We start from the raw sequence: 13,830 nt of genomic DNA, 5'->3' as shown, positions 1-13,830 counted from the left end.
CAAGGTGGATGACACTGAGTCCTGCAGACAAGGACTGGCAGGCACACTGAGATCGATTTCCTGAGATTATATGGTAGGAAAGGGCACACACAGCATGGAGGGGCCGTTTTTCTGGCGCCAAGCCCTGTGCTCTCTCCAGATGGGACCCAGTGAGTGTTGGCCTGAATGTATCCTGATCCCCAGAGCTGCAGTCTGGACATGGAAATCATAAACATTGCATCACTCAGGATACTCCAAAGAAACTGAACCAATCAGGTATGTGTATGTATATTGAAGAGATTTATTATAAGGAATTGGCTCCTATGATTGCAGGGCTGGCAAGTCTGAGTTCTGTAGGGCAGGCTGCAGACTGGAAATTCTGGTAAAGATGATGTTGAAGTCTTGAGGTGGAAATTCTTCTGACCCCTGGAACCCTCAGTTCTTCCTCTTAAGACCGAATGTTTGGATGAGGCCCACCCACATTATGGAGGGTCATCTCCTTTACTTAAGGCCACCTGATTGCGGATGCTAACCCTGTGAATGAAATGTCTCCACAGTGACAACAAGGGCAGTGTGTGACCAAACAACTGACACCATAGCCGAGCCAAGTTGACACACAAAGTCATCCATTGCAAACATTAATGGAAAAAATTACCATATGTTGGGCACTGCTTTAAATGTTTGACCTTTGAATATTCATATGTATAAACATTTAATTTTCAAAACAACCCTATAATATAGGCATTTCTATCATTCCCCTTAAATAGATGATATGTAGCCAATATATACCCTTGGCTTCTGATTCTAAGAAAATGAAATAAACATGTTGAAAATTAGCTTCTATGAAATTACAAAACTCCTTGTTACTAGGATAAATGACATCAGACATCAAATAACATACATTCAGTAGTGACCTGGTAAGTGTTTCAAAACCAGCTCTCTGGGGGAAAAGGCCCTGGTAAGTGTTTCAAAACCAGCTCTCTAGGGGGATTTAGGCAGGTTGAGAGCTCTCTTATACAACCTTCTCTGAGTTCCAGGCCACTTCTGGGGCCACAACCAGGTCTCTGGGCCTTCGAGAGCAATTTCAGCCTCGGCCCTACTTACATCTGGTCAGGGCTCTGATCCTGCCAATACACTGCCTGGCATGCAGTAGGTGCTCATTCCATAGCGAATGAATAACTACATGAAGAAATGATTCTATCCAGTTACCTTCTGTGAACCACAACTTTCCTAAGCCATAGACCTGAACCATGTACTCCGATCAGCCACCTGCCATCCCAAGTCCAAAAAAGTGCCTCTCTGTACAGAGATGGCTCAGTGGACAGGAGACAAGTAAAGAGAACACTATCTGTATAGGATATACAAACTTTTGTCATTGCTAAACAAACATCTGATTTTCTTTACATCTTTAAGAGGCAGCATATTTTTATCAGAATAATATCTGAATGACAGATAATTATTAAAGGAAGGAAGGAAAGAATATGGAGGGAAGGAAGGAAGGAGGGAGGGAGGGAGGGAGGGAGGGAAGGAAGGAAGGAAGGAAGGAAGGAAGGAAGGAAGGAAGGAAGGAAGGAAGGAAGGAAGGAAGGAAGGAAGGAAGGAAGGAAGGAAGGAGGAAAAAAAACAGAGAGGGAGGGAGAAATGAACAGAGAAAGAACAAGAAAGAAAGAAAGTCTATTTTCTAACTGGCTAAGAAGTCCAGCTGACAATTAAAATAGGTGTGATTCCTGGGCTGGACATCCCAGAATGGAGGGGACCTAAGCGCCACTTCTCTTCCATTATCATTATTTTCTTCTTCCATTATTATTTAATGCTTAGATAAGATTTCATTATTTGCAGATGCTTTATAATAATGTATTAATCTGATTTACTTTACTTCCAAAGATTTTAGAGCACTTTAAAAACAAAGATTAATCACACTAGGGCCTAGCAAAAAGGTGGAGGCACAATAAGTAGTGAATTAAACCCATGGTGTTGAAGGAGGCTTGTTTCCATTTTGCAGATGGAGAACACAATGCAGAGGCAATCAGGAAAGGACATAGTGTTCAGAAGCAGAACTGATGGATTTTCATTTCTTTGCAAAAATATCATAACTGTGAAAAGTTCCTTATAGCATAGTTTAAAAAAAATTTAATTCTATTTGAACACATTTTGATGTCTAAATCACAACCCTTCCATCTCCTAAGTCACATTTCTTGCTATGCAACCAATGATTTAAAGGCTGATAAAGGAAAACAGAGCTAAGAATCCAGTTTCAGAAAAGAAGGCACACCTTTTTTTTTTCAGATGCCATAGAAAAAAAATACAATTGCACTTTTTACCTCTATCAGTGAATTAGGAAAAAGAAATTGGCATTGCATTACAGCATTTGTTAGATTCGAAAGAGACCTCTAGAGTCCCTGTGAGCACAGGAGCTCGAGGCATTAGGAAAGCTGGTATTGAGATAAACAGAAAGAGATCTTCATAGACCAATTCAAATCGGTCGATATGTTTTTACAGAGTTATGAAATCACACAGCATTCTATTATCATTCACTTTTATTCATCTCTAGTGAAGCCATAGCCTAATTAGGACATTCATCTTCAATAAAAGAAAATAAGGATGGAAACACCATAAACCAGTGATATTTAAATCAAATGAGAGAGTAAAGATTTTGAAAAATCAACTCTGGTGGATTGAAAGAAATGAAAGCAAAATGATTCTAACTTTATGTAATTGATGCTAAACTAACTAGGGATGGATTGTTATAGCCAAATCTCACAATATATATAAAGACTACACAAATGTCACTGATGGGAGCCCGTCTGCACATGACTTTTTAACCATTTCATTGTGACAGTAAGAGGAACTGCCAACTCTCAATGGCCTCGTCCATTGAATTAGCCATTATGTAGATTATCTCTAGTAACACTTTAACCTTAAAGCCGTTTTCTTCTCTACTACTCCACTTGTTACAGAGCATCTTCCCTGCAGCCCAGTGGTATCCATAAGAAAATAAACAAATTTAGGAAGTCATCTCAGTCTGCATGTCCCAAACGTCACTCCAAGTAACACTAGTCCTTGCAGACGTTCTCTACAAAAGAGGTTCATCATCAAATAAATATGAGCATATCCTTCCCATGCCATCCTCTTGGTGACCCATAATGCACTTTGGATTTAAGATTTCTTTTTTTTTACTTCACCTTGTGAAGTCTTGCAGTAGAGAAATTTATTTGACTATGGATAATTTCAGTGTTCTTTTCTTGTGATGTTTTGAGTATTTGTGGGATTTTTTTTTCACGTAGCATCTGTCCATATCCCATGGAATTAGTCTTCACAGACACATTCTGGGAAATAAGTTTAAGTTTCTATAAGTAAAATGAGAGGGAGATCAACTAACCAACAAGAAAGATATGCCCAGGCTAGGCCCCACTCGTCTGTACCGTGCCCTGGCAGCAGCACAGCTCTCTCCTGTAGCCTGCTCTGCAGACCTACTGAAGTCTACACTGGGTTTAGGATGGAATTCTGTGAGGTTCTCTGAACTTAGAAGAAAATTAGGCCCCAGTCTTTAATCAGGAGTTAGCAGTAGTTGAAAAATATATGCACCTAGGCAAGACAATATTAGAAGTATGTCTAACAAAAATAGAATAAAAACATAAAAAGTGATAGTTAAAAGTCACTTTTTTGGGGGTGTATAGTGGTTTTTGAACTAAGACACTATAACTATGATTATTTCCAAATAAAATTGCTTTAGTTCAAAATCCCAACAGGCAACTATTGAGCCTGGTCAAGAAATGGAAAGGAGATTAGAAGAAAAAGTGATGGGAGATGGCTGTTGAATTTCAGGATACTTTTTCTCGACAGCAAAATAAAGATGATCATAATCTCATTTAGAAAAACACCAACAATAAGTCGTTCTTCTCCATTTTCCTTCCATTTTCAGCACCTAGGAATTTTCGGACATAGCACTTACCATGATTGTAATCCCAAATTCTTGGTGAAATTATCTATTTAATGCCCATCTCACCCACTAAAGTAGAATCTTCATAACAAGAAGCAGGCATCTGCTCTTCACCTCTGTGACCTCAACACTGAGTGCCAGCACATGGTAGTGTCAGCAAAATATTTGTGGGGGGAAAGGAAGGAAGGGAGGGAGGGGGGCAAGGAAAGAGGAATGGAGGGAGGGAAAGAGGGAGGGAGGAGAGCATTTTTTGAGGTTTGGTTGTTTTTCTAGAATGACATCGGATTTGCATTCTCTCACCTGATCTTCCAGTTACCCCATGGTAACTGTCCCACCTGTCCTTCACCCACCTGGCCCTTCACCCACCTGGCCCTTCACCCACCTGGCCCTTCACCCACCTGTCCTTTCAACCAATTGGCTATGATCGAAGAAAATCATCTGTGTGCGTTTCTATTTTATCCCCCTCCCATCTCTTTCATAATCATCTCTGGCTGTATCTCTTGACAGAATGGATTCTAATGTTAAATAAATCTCTTGCCCAAAGCAGCACCATTTACCTTATTTCCCACGTTTGTTTTCGAGAAAGGAATCTGAACTCTAAAGTGCATATTATCATTGCTAATTCTGGTATTTTTCTATATTTAATTTCAGTCCTTTGAAGGAGGACCCTGGTTTGAGAGTACATCTCACAGGTCAGTTCCAGAAGGCAGGAGGTGGCGATTAGTTGAGCTTTTGATTTAGTTGGGGTAATTTTGATGAGCACATGCTTGCACGTGGGTCTCTAATGTGGTTCATCTCCATAAAATGCCAAAGTTTATGGGTTTGAAAGCATTAACTCATGTCTTACAAACATCCCACATAGATTATTATAATTCTTGGTGTGCAGCCTGGCCATCTGCTTACCTACAGGAATTACAATCAGATGGAATGGCCCTGTTCAAATCTAGGCTTGGAAAAGAAATATGAGAATACCTGAGTCTTTTTCTGTTTTGTTGAAGCAGCACTATTTTTTTACACCCTGCTCAGCATAATAATAAGAAGAGTGTTGATTTGTCACTCTTCTTTCTTCAACTTGATCAGAGTAGGAAAATGTTTAAATTCATCTTTTTTGTTCCTCTTGTTGTTCTACAAAAACACACCGATGATCTCATGCAACATGCTGGCGAGTTAATGATAGTGAAATGCTTGCTGTCTTGTCCCCTGTCATGGTCTCTACTTAATTTCAGTTTGCAGATTTAGCTAAATCACAGGGAAAAATACAGAGCAGGCCCTTTAGGTCACCCGTTATGGCTTTAATGGAAGAAGGGAGGGAAAGTATGTGACAGAATGACCAGATTCTCTTTATTTTCCTCCTCCTCATCTTATTGAATGTTTGACTCTTGGTTGCATGCAAACAAAATAAAAATATCAAATTCCCATCCTCCCATCCCATTGTTCTACTCATAAAACCAGAGCTTTATCTTAGCTTAAGAACTGCCTTTTTCCTTCTCTCTGAAAATATGAGCATTCTATTCAAAGACTGATTAGAATACAGAGTATATGAAGTAATATCATGATTTAATCTATGTAGGTCAATTTTCTCTTACCTGATGGCCTCAGATTATAATTTCTACCCATGGGGTAACTGGAAGATCAGGTGAGAGAATGCAAATCCGATGTCATTCTAGAAAAACAACCAAACCTCAAAAAATGCTCTCCTCCCTCCCTCTTTCCCTCCCTCCATTCCTCTTTCCTTGCCCCCCTCCCTCCCTTCCTTCCTTTCCCCCCACAAATATTTTGCTGACACTACCATGTGCTGGCACTCAGTGTTGAGGTCACAGAGGTGAAGAGCAGATGCCTGCTTCTTGTTATGAAGATTCTAGGGCCAGGTGGGTGAAGGGTCAGGTGGGAATCTTGAACAGACATTTCCTAGTCAGTGGCTGCAAGAGGTCATGTAACCTCTTTCAGTCTATTTCTTCAATCTTAAAATGGGGGTAACCATACCTGCTTCACACATGGTTGTGAAATAACCTGTGCAAAGAACCAGGGCACAGTATACAGTCAGTCTGTACTCATTTTTGTTCAGTTTCAGTGTTGCGGTTTCTTTGGCTGTTGAAGCGGATATCATGAGATGGGTTGGCTTAAACAATTAGAATTTATTAGGCTACAGTTTTGAGGCCAAGAAAATGTCTGAATTAAGGCATCTTCTGGCATCCCTTGGTCCTTAGCTGATCATGTGGCCAGTCACATGGCAGTATCTCCTGGTCCCTTCTGTTCTGTTTTAGCTTCTTGCTTCCTGGCTTTCTCCCTCTCATGTCTGAATTTCCATGCATTTATAAGGGACTCCAACCATAAGATTTAGACCCATTCTGATTGAGTTGGGACACACCTTAACTGAAATAACCTCACCAAAAGGTTCTACTTACAATGGGTTCACACCTACAGGAATGAAGTAGATTTAAAGAACATGTGTTTCTGGGGTACAGACAGCTTCAAACCACCACATTCAGTAATAATACTTTAATTTTTAAAACATTTTATTGTTTTCAAAGCTCTTCTACATAGACTTTCTTAACTGCTCTCATAGCAACAAAGGACACAAACATTAATTCTGTTTTACATAGGGGAAAACTGAAGATCATTCTAGAAATCAGGCTATTACTTCTAGTCCCATCTGTGCTACTCCCACCAGATAATACAGGGAGAGCTGAAATTATATGAGGAAATAGCTCAAAAGAGTGAGCAGATTCTAAGACCAAAAAATAATCATCAAAGGTCCTTAAAGAGTATAATAGACCAAAAAGACAAAAAAATATTGTGGCATCCAGATGACATCTATTTCAGTTTTTACTACATAGTTGCTATGGGAGAAAAAAAATTAAGTATCTTATTTAGAATTATAGAGTGCATGATGGAGAGTTATAAAATGATCCATTTAAACATCTATTCTTATTTGCTGAAATCTACTGACAATATACCCATATACACATGGGTGTATATATGTATATAAGACATTTATTATACATATAATATGTCTATAAGACATTGTCTAGCAGTTCTTGTCACTGCAAAGTTCCTTTATTAAACAGGAAGGATGCATCACATTTAGCAATTTAACAACTAACAAAGTTTTTCATAATATAGTTACATACTATAGGAGAAATGCCTTTTTTGTTGTTTTGTAGTTTATTTTTCCATTTTATAGATGCAATTATCATGCCCACTATCAGTTTTCAGTTATAAATGAAACTTTTTAGGATGATTTTAATGAAAATCTTAGAAATAAAGAGGGGGAAATTAAGTGTCCAACAAATTTTGGGAGAGATCAGGAGTAAAGGTTGGCATCTGGACAGAGGGTGTCTTAGTTTACCCAGGCTGCTATGAAAAAATACCACCCAATGGCTGAACCTCAGCAACAAGCAATTTTGTCCCATGATTTTGAAGGCTAGAAGTCCAATGCAAGGAATTGACAGGACTGGCTTTCTCCCAAAGTCGGTAGGTTCCAGCCATCCTTCTTCACATGCCAACCTCTCTCGCCTTGGGTCTGCTCCTCTATTTTCCACTGATATCTGGTTTTTACTGACTTACTGAGTCCAAAATTCCCTTGCTTGTAAGACTAAGGCCCACCCTCATTCAATTTGGCCTCATCTAAAGAGAGTCCTCAAAGATCCTACTCATAGGTGAGTCCACCCCTTAACTAATAACATCTTCGAGGTCCATTTACAAATGAGTTCACAGCCATGAGATCTGGGGTTAGGATTTAAAGGTGCCTTTTGGGGGGACTATGACTCAATTCCCAACAGAAAGCATACAGAAAGTGCCAAGCAACTGTGCCTAGGAGATGGCAGCTTCCACTTGGCTCTTCCTTGTTTGCAAGGAGAACATGTATTTTAGGTTCAGAAAATAAAAAGTAGAGATAATGAGTTCACAAGAAGTAAATCTGAGCACAATTTGAATTGCAGTGTACCAAAGAATTAGGTGGTGGGGTCTCGCTGGGTGTTTGGCCCTTTCTCTGCCTTGTTTGTTTGAGCTTCAGCAGAATTTGAAATGGCTGGCGGTAAGGCTGGCAAGGACTCTGGAAAGGCCAAGACAAAGGTAGTTTCCTGCTCGCAGAGAGCTGGCTTGCAGTTAGCCATGGGCCGTATTCAAGGACATCTGAAATCAAGGACCATCAGCCATGGACATGTGGGTGCGAAGGCCACTGTGTACAGTGCAGCCAACCTGGAGTACTTCACCACAGAGGTACTTGAACTGGCAGGAAATGCATCAAAAAATTTAAAGGTAAAGCATATTATCTCTTGCCATTTGCAACTGGGTATACGTGGAGATGAAGAATTGGACTCTCTGCTCAAGGCTACAATTGCTGGGGATGGTATCATTCCACATATCCACAAATCTCTGATTGGGAAGAAAGGACAACAGAAGACTCTAAAGGATATCTGGATCCCTTATTATCTCAGGACTCTAAATACTCTAATAGCTGTCCAGGGTTGGTGGGTCCAGTGGACTGTATCTCTGTGAAAAATAGTTTTGCCTTTTAATAATTCTGTTTGAGCAAGATGGAAGTTTAATTCGCTTTCCAACCAACCAAATGTCTACATTTGAGTATTAATTATATTTGAGTGTTACTGTGGCTTCAAAGAAGCTATTGATTCTGAAGTAGTAGGTTTTGATAGAGTTGACTATTTTTAAAAAATTGCCTGGATTTTGATTGTGATGCTGAAGTTAAAGTAACAGATATTTAGTTAAATACAGACATTATTTCTACTCTGGTGGGTAAGCTCAATAAAGGTCATATCCTCATCCCCACCCCCCAAAAAAATAAAACTCAAAAAATAAATCTGAGATGAGAGAGAGAAGCAAAGAAGGATCAGGGTAACTTGTTCACGTTGTATAGAGATAAGAGCCCCTAAGGATATTTTCTTGAATATCCACTGAGTGTGAAACCTGGCTGGGCTGCCTTGGTGGATGCTACATGGCACCTCCCAGGTGGACTTCAGTAACAGCTGTTCCTTTCTGGGCTGCCAGAGTGTGGGCTGCTCACAGGTCTGTCCCTGTCAGGGAGCTGCCCTTGGCCAGAGGGAGCTGCCTCACTCAAAGTTATGTCCTTTCCCAAAGGCAGGCTGAACCCAGTGACTGATGAGACAGTCTCCATGTCTCAACTGGAACAATGCTGGTGGGCTGCCCTGCTCCGGAGCTCCTTGTGGGACTGGCCATGGCTTCTTTTGCAACGATAACAAAGTTCAACCTCTCTCTGCCAATCCTGCTTCCTTTCCTCTTTACCAGTGTTGATCCTGAGAACACTGGGCAACAAACGAATGTCTATCAGTGTCCATTTCAGACCTACGTCTGGGGGCCAGTTGGTTTCAGAACTGGTCCTTGGAAGCAAACTCTAAGATGGGATTGTGCTGATAGATTCCTCACTGGCTGCTGGCAACGGGCACTTCCCAAAGGGTGGCAGGTGAAGAAGGGACATAGCGGTCAACTGTTACTCTTACAGCGATGGTGGACGGGCTGGCATGAGGACGGAGAGCTCTACGCTGCTCCGGCACTGGAGGAGAACAGAGGAAGTCATCCCGGGCCATGGGATGGAACCTCGTTAACCTTGGACAGGCTTCGGGTCCAAAGTGACCATCAATCGAACTGGGCAAGTGTGCATCTGGAGGGAGGAAGGGTGGTTGCCAAAGCGCCTTCCGTCAAAGGAAGCAACATGTGTGCGCCGATGCTGAAGTGTGCCTGTCAGTGAGAAGGATGAGAATCCACCAAGGAATCCCTAGAGAAAGGAAATCAGACCAGAGGGCAAATCTCATCTGAGGACCCTGGAGGAGCAGCTGCGGCCTGATCCCAGCACAACAACAACTTGAGTTGTCATCCTAAAAGCAAGGACAAACCATTGAAGGGTTTGAATCAGGGATGCTGCAAGCTCAGATTTGCTTTTACAAGAAACTTCCTTGACTATCAGTGAACCAACTGTGGAAACAAAGATGGACATGAGGAAAGCAGACAAGAGGCCATGCTCCCTCCTGGACGCCACGGCCTTGCTGACCAAAGACGTCTTCAGAGCCTCTGGTGGCCTTGGGGAGGCCCCATCATAGCCTCTTGCCAGAACAGCTGGGCAATTTCCCTTTAGTTGGAGATCAGACTTCCTGTTTCCGCACTGGCAGTTGGGCTCCATGGCAACAGGGTATTTGCCCGGGTGTCCTTGCTGAATCCCCAGCTTCTAAAATAGTGCCCGTACTTAGAATGTACTCAATAAATAGCTGTTTAATCAATTTAGTGAATGCACCATAAAGTAACTACTCCTCATGGGAGCATAGCAAGGTCCCCACCTTGATGCAAATGCACGTGAACACAAGTTGGGGGCCGGTGGGGGGCAGCAATGGGTAAGAAGCTGTAGCCCCTCCCCTCCTAAATGGTGTAATCATAAAACAGCTGGTGAGTGTGGGAGACTAACCCTTAAAGGCTGTGGGTGGGAAACTAACAGGACTGGCTAAAAATATCCTTCTGGGTCAAGTTGGAAACTTGGGCATTAAGTTCTTTCAAAGTGGCAGCAACTGGCAGGTTTGGGCATCAATTGACCATCAGTCCTGGTTTTCACTTTCTGGGTTCTTAAGGAAGGGCCTTGGGGTCATCTTTGAATACGACCTGAACCAGCCGTGAAGCTCACATGGTTTCCTGTCCCCACTCCCAGGCCCCTCTTAGCCGAAACATAAACATCCTGGCAGCCACGTGCCTCCTGCAGGCCACCATGGACCCAGTCCAGAGCCGAGAGCTGCACTTGAGATCACCCGTCTCCCCTAAACTTCTGTGTGCAGCTCAGAACCAGAAATCAATTTTACATTGGTGCTGTGAGTGACCTCATTCTGAGGAGACCTATCCGGATGAGCCGGGCCGTCTGTCCTGCTGTAACCCAGGACGTTGCATCTTCCTGTCCAGAGGCATCAGTGGGATGCTGGGACTCAGGAACTGGGAAGACAGTGACCTCCAGTGGCTGCTGCGTGGCGCGGGGAGCTGAGCCTGGAGCTCACGTTTCACTCGAGGCCTTCAGAGTCCAGGAAGTTTCTGATTTCAGACAGTTCTAGCCATCACATTTATCCTTTCTAGTCTTTTGACTTTCAGGGGAAGCACTCATCTCTCCCTAGGAGTTGTAATGTTTGAAACTGCATCATAACATTTTAACGTTGAACATTGGAGAAAATATGAAATTCCAAAATTATCCTTTTTTTTTTTCAGTTTTGAAAATAAGGTTTGGCATTGAATCAATACATTTTATCATTTTATTGTTGCAACTACCAGTGCCAAGCACTGAGTAATAGAAAGATGCTTAACCCCTTGGAGGTTACTTTCCAATGGGGACAACAGACAGCGTTGTATACACACTTGCACACACACACACACACACACACACACACACACACACACACACACACACACACATATCATGGTAAATGCTAAGAAGAAAATGAAACAAGTTTAGGGCATAGAAATTGACAAGGAGTTTGGGTGCTATTTTGGATGGGTGATCATATAAGGTCTCTCTGAGAACCTTTGTACAGAAACCTAAATTTAGGGAGGGTTCATGTCAGGTCCAGGGAAGAGCATTCCAAACAAAGGGAAAAGCAAAATGATGAAAATAACTTGCATGCAGATTCAAGATTCTAGAAAAATTAAACATGTGATCTTCAGTTGAAATAAGAAATGATTGTACACAAAAGCAATTTTAATTCTCTTTTCGGTTAAAGAAGAGAAGAAGCTATGAGTCTAAGCTCAATTTTCACATTTTAGGTAGGATACTGTAAAAGTTCCTTACAGTCAATTTTTGAATTAGAAATTCAGACCCAAAGTAAAATAATGGAGTATGAATCACAAAGTGCAGCTATTTACAATTTATTTCAGTGAAAAAGCAGTGAAAGTTCAGGAGTGTGGAAATCCAAAAATTTTGCTCAGTTCCCCACCCCAAGCACAAGCAGCAGGGCAGGAGACAACTGCAAACATCCCAGGGTTTTATCACACAAGCATGCATACATATGGCATATATGCACACACACAGCATAGAAAGAGTTTTACATTCATCATGGTATTTGGTAATAGAAAAGAGAATGGTGTAACCTTTTTATTTTCACTTCCTCTTCACTGAGGTGTAACTTACAGGTAATTAAGCTCAAGTCTTAAGTGTTCAACTTAATTTTTGCATATGTTGAACTGGTTTCACCAGCACCCAGACCAAGATCTAGAAAGTCCCCAGCTCTTCAGAAGCCTCTGTTGTACCCTGTGGTAGACTGAGTCATGTGCCCAATAAACACATTCTTAATCTTAAACCTCCTTCCTGCAGGTGTGAACCCATTTATAAGTAAAACCTTTAGAAGATGTTATTTTTGTTTAGGATGGGGCCAACCGATTCAGGGTGAACCTTAATCCTTATTACTGGAGGCCATAGAAAGAAAAGAAAACAGAAGCCAGAAGTCAGAGAAAGCTATACAGGAAGAAGCCAGAAGTCTGCAGAAGCCACAGCACAGATGCAAGGAGAGAGACGGATGTGACAGGAAGCAGAGAGGTAAGCCAAGGAACCCCAGGAACTGGGGCAAGCCAGCTCCAAAGGACTACAGACTCTGCAAGAAAGCATTTCTAATGCCTTGATTTTAGATTTCTTGTCTCCAAAATCAGGAGACAATAAATTCCTGTCGTTCAAACTGGTTTACACATATGTTGGAATATCATGCAGCTGTAAGACAGAATTAAGTTATGAAGTATGTAACAACATGGATGGACCTTGAGAACATTATACTGAGTGAGATTAGCCAAAAACAAAAGGAAAAATACTGTATGGTCTCATTGATATGAACTGACATTAGTGAATAAACTTGGAATATTTCATTGGTAACAGAGACCATCAGGAGATAGAAATAGGGTAAGATATTGGGTAATTGGAGCTGAAGGGATACAGATTGTGCAATAGGACTGAATATAAAAACTGAGAAATGGACAACACAAGACTACCTAACTGTAATATAATTGTGTTAAAATACTGAATGAAACTGATTGTGAGAATGATAGAGGGAGGAGGGCTGGGGGTATAAATGAAATCAGAAAGAAAGATAGACAATAAAAATTGAGATGGTATAATCTAGGAATGCCTAGAGTGTACAATGATAGTGACTTAATGTACACATTTTAAAAATGTTTTTGCATGAGGAAGAACAAAGGAATGTCATTACTGCAGGGTACTGAAATAGGATGGTAGTTAATATTTTAAAATTTCAACTTATGTGTGAGACTAAAGCAAAAAATGTTTATTTGGACCAAAATTTATATTTTGACTAGTGCATTTCCTAATATAACTTATGTAGATAGCTTGATTGAACACCATAAGTACTTGGAACCTTGGGTAGGACATGAGATTTTGTTGGTTTGTCTAGAGTGATGCCCCGATGAATCCCAGAGTGATTTGATCAGTGAGTGGAAAAGTATTTGCAAAGTCCCCTTCTGGGAATGGTGAGAATGGGAAAAAATTCAACTTCCCCGAGTTGAATTCTTGATATTCTGAAAAGCAGTGTGGACAACCAAAGCTGTAGGCTGAGCCCCCAGTCTTGGGTTTTGTTCATATGAAATTTAACCCCACAAAGGATAGGTCAAGCCTACTAAAAATTAGGCCTAAGAGTCACCCTGAAGAGAGCCTCTTTTGTTGCTCAGATGTGGCCCCTCTCTCAAGCCAACACAACAAGCAAACTCACCACCTTCCCCCTGTCTATGTGGACATGACTCCCAGGGGTGTGGACCTTCCTGGCAACATGGGACAGAAATCCTAGAATGAGCTGAGACTCAGCATCAAAGGATTGAGAAAAACCCTAGAATGAGCTGAGACTCAGCATCAAGGGATTGAGAAAACCTTCTCGGCTAAAATGGGGAAGAGCGAAATGAGACAAAGTGTCAGT

General features: G+C 41.4%; 1 pseudogene; it reads left to right on the top strand.

Annotated features, from left to right (window-relative positions):
* Window positions 1-7,945: 7,945 nt before the first annotated feature.
* On the top strand, window positions 7,946-8,419 carry LOC143668990 (histone H2A.Z pseudogene; annotated as a pseudogene).
* The last annotated feature ends 5,411 nt before the right edge of the window (window positions 8,420-13,830 follow it).

This window comes from Tamandua tetradactyla, chromosome 25 (genome assembly GCF_023851605.1).
Source record: "Tamandua tetradactyla isolate mTamTet1 chromosome 25, mTamTet1.pri, whole genome shotgun sequence".
Lineage (NCBI taxonomy): Eukaryota > Metazoa > Chordata > Mammalia > Pilosa > Myrmecophagidae > Tamandua > Tamandua tetradactyla.
This window is presented reverse-complemented; position numbering and strand designations above follow the sequence as displayed.